The sequence below is a fragment of the Lepus europaeus genome, chromosome 22 (genome assembly GCF_033115175.1).
Source record: "Lepus europaeus isolate LE1 chromosome 22, mLepTim1.pri, whole genome shotgun sequence".
In the NCBI taxonomy this organism is placed as follows: domain Eukaryota; kingdom Metazoa; phylum Chordata; class Mammalia; order Lagomorpha; family Leporidae; genus Lepus; species Lepus europaeus.
This window is the reverse complement of record NC_084848.1, coordinates 41,347,507-41,351,358: the sequence shown is the minus strand read 5'-3', so window position 1 is coordinate 41,351,358 and position 3,852 is coordinate 41,347,507.

Genomic DNA, 3,852 nt, shown 5'->3' with positions numbered 1-3,852 from the left:
CCGACGGCGGGGGCGGGCGCGGGGCGGGGGGAGGCGGCGCCCGGGGAGACCGGAGGCGGGGCGGGGGGCGCGGGGAGGCGGCGCCCGGGGAGACCGACGGCGGGGCGCGGGGAGACCGACGGCGGGGGCGGGCGCGGGCGCGGGGAGGCGGCGCCCGGGGAGACCGACGGCGGGGCGGGGGCGCGGGGAGGCGGCGCCCGGGGAGACCGACGGCGGGGCGCGGGCGGGCGCCGGGGCTCCCCTCTGCCGTCGGACTCCGCTGCCTTTCTGGTTTCGTCCCCCCCACCCCCACTCTTCGCCTCATTTTCGATTTCAAACGCTGTCTCCGCCACCCTGCGTTCTTCGCGGGGAAAAGCCCGTCTCGAACCCGCACCCTGCGGCTCCATTGACAGAACCCGGCGGGGGCGCACGCGGCACGCGGTGGTTGTGTCCAGCTAGGCTGGCGCTGGGGGCACGGAGCCTCCGGGAGAGACGCTGGTTCGCCCAGGGGTCGCGGGGCTGGAAGGTGCGACCCGGCACCTGGCGAAGACGGGAACCCGCGGTCTTAACCTTGGAGGGGAGCTGGGGCTGGCACGCGCAGCTACTGCGTGAGCGAAGTGAAGTGCGTGCTCCGGTGAACCTAGCTAGAGATGCCGGAGCGGCGGGGGGAGGCGTCCTGGGATAGTCGTCAGCATGGGAAATGCGCGCCTAAGCCCGGGGCTGACTTGGGTCCGCAAAGAGCGTAGGTGGTGGGGAGCACACGGAGGGCTGGCGGGAGGCCGGGTGCCCCGCCGCACACCCCCAGTCAGCGTCCCCGGGAGAGCTTCGGTGCCCGGAGACTAAGGCCCGGGAAGACGCATCCCGAGCAGCCGGCGTGTGCGGCCCGCAGGGAAGCTGTGTGACAAGGCTGTGCGAGACACAGACGCGACCTGTGCCCGGGAGGCAATGGTAGCAACATTCTTAAGAAGTCCCTCGGTGCTCGTTTTTTTAAAACCAGCTTGTGCAACTTCCAATTGTTCGCTTGAAAAAAGAAAAACCGCATTTGCTAGTAATTTGTCAATCTCACTGGTGAAGTGGTGCTGGTTTTAACAACTCCCATCTTCTAGATCATAAACGAAACTGAAGAAAAAATTCTCAGGAAAACTCTTAAAGTTTATGTTATGTTATGTTATGTTATGTTAGGAAAACAAGGCTAAAACCAAAGCGTTTGTAATGAGCGCTGTTGTCGATTTCGAGGACAGATCTGTTGGTTTTGTCTCTTCTGTAGCTTTCTGCTGTTTTGTTTTATGTAGAAAAGGGGATTGGTGGGCTGGGGAACAGTACAGATTTTGGAGGAACTGATATGGGATATGATTTAGAGACAGAGTCCCAGCTACAACCACAAGAACTGGGAGAAACAAACTTCAGATCTCTTGTATGGTCAGCCCTCCCAAAGGAACCTCAAGCAAAGCAAGACTGGAAAAAGAAGAAAGGCAAGCCAGGGTTCTTGCACAGAAACACTAAAATTAGAGCTTCCGAAGGGAGAGGTTCTTTTGCATAACCGGGTCCTTCCTCCGTGCATTTATCACAAACGTTGCAATCTAACCACCACGTGTGGTCTTTAACCCAGCTCTCCGAAACCATGGTAGCAGTTTTCATTAGCTATATATACTTTTTCTGCTCTAACTTACCACCTTTTTGTAAATTGATGTTTCGTATGTTTCATACTTTACATGGCATCCTGATTCTTCCCCAAGGACACAGAATTTGCATTCTGATTTTTTTATGAAATAAACTTTTGCAGTAATAGAATATTATCATACTGATCAGACTTTGAATGTATACATTTTTCTTCTTTGAACTGATTTTTAATCTTAGTTTTTCTCTGACGATTGTGGTTCAGAATTCATTACAAGTCTACGGTAGCATATCACATTAGGAAATGCATACTCAAATAATATCCATCCATACCATCAATGCTGCAGCAAAACATGGAAACCCTGACAGCGAATATGATCTTTTTTTGGAATGCCATGTGATACTAATTTTTCTTTAACTTAAATATGACCAGACCTTTCATTTGGTATTATTCTTGGTGGAATTCATCCTAAGGAAGTAATAGAAAATACAGGCAGTATTATTTATGTTAACAACAATAAAAAAAAGAACTGGCTTACATATCAAGCAATAAGAGAATGGTTACATGAATTATAGTACATGGACATTATAAATTATTATTCACCCATAAATGTTGTTTACAAGGGTTTTGATGACAGGAAAGTATTCTTAATATAATTCATATATGTAGAATAATCTTAAATATATGAAAAATGCATCAAAATTGACTATCTCTGGATGACAGGTTTATCAGCAATTTTTGTGTTTCCTTACTGTACTTGTACAGATTTTTAAAACTCAACTATTAACATTCAATTGAAACAAAAGTGCACTACTCCTGTTATGTACAAATTACTATTGATTTTCAACATGCAAAATTTCTGACTGATTATGCTAGGATGTTTCAAAATATTTTTACAACCCAAAGTTTGAGGGGCTCCACACAGATTAAACTATGGCCCAAACAAGGGCTTTCACCTAGGTCAAACCATCTCTAACTAATGCCCAGCACCCAGAAGAGTACCTTGGGGCACAGTGGTGATTCGTGTGTTTGTTAGAAGTGACCGGAAGCACAGCGCTTATCCATAAAACTGAAAAGCATTTCATTTTTTCCTGTGTAAGATCATCTGCCTGCCTCTTACATTGCTGTACTAAATGACACCACAGACACCAAAAGCTGGAACAAACATCTGGAAATCCTTGTGCAAGAGACACAACGATGAATAACACAAGGCCTAAAGCTACCTGCATGCGTACAGTCCTGCCTTGGGGAGGTTCACTCACCAAGAACAAGTGTTTGCAGAGTCACTGGGGGGAAAACCCTTTTGTATTTGCCTAGAACGGTTTCAGCCCCTCCGCAGGCACAGCTTTCAGAAGGGTTGTGGATTGTTTTGAGCGGTAGTGTTGGCCTGCATAGAAGGCCAAGCGACAGCCTATAATTTGAGGACCTTTGGGCAAACTGAAATTCACCTAATATTTAAGGTACCATTTTGTAGTTCTCTGAAAGCAAACTTTCCTAAAATAATTCTCGAATCACCTGTCACTACAGGAAAACATTCACTCTGCTTCTGAGCCTTCATAAACTTCATTCTTGAAGTTAAACTGCAGATACAAAGTAGACTGGAGCATGAAACTACCACACTTGGAGTGGAAACCCCTAGGAGATGTAGCCCCTGGAAGGTGGCTTCCCCTGTAACGACAGAAAACAAGCTGTGCCCACTTCCGTTTTGGGTGCTGGCTCTAAGGATAGGCCTTGGAACTAGTCTGAGATTATCAGGAGGAAGCCAGACTCAATATGCCACTTGCTAGATTCTGAAAAGAAACAAAATGAATTAACTGGCAGAGAAGTTACTGCTCTGGATAGAAAACTGTTATCTTGACAAATGCATTTACCCTCTCAAAGAACCAAAATACTAAAAAGCACCTTTTTATAAATATTTCTTTTTATATTATGAGGGGAAACCGATTAATTTGTTCCCATCTGTGTTTGCTGTGAGATAATACTTTGGCAGTCATTCTTCTGTGTTGAAAGAAATCAAAATTTGGCAACAAGAATTTTAGCACATCCTCTTGGCTCTCTTCTTTCACTGTGTAGGAACACCATAATTGATTATCTCAGCTACTCTATTATTATGGTATCAGAGGATGGGAAGGGTTGATAGCTTTTTAGATTGTTTTTTAAAAGAGCCAGGTTGAAAAAAAAATAGTGTAAATAAAAGTGATATACAGACAGCTTAACTTCTGAACATAAAGGAGGAAATTTTATTAGTTAAAAGC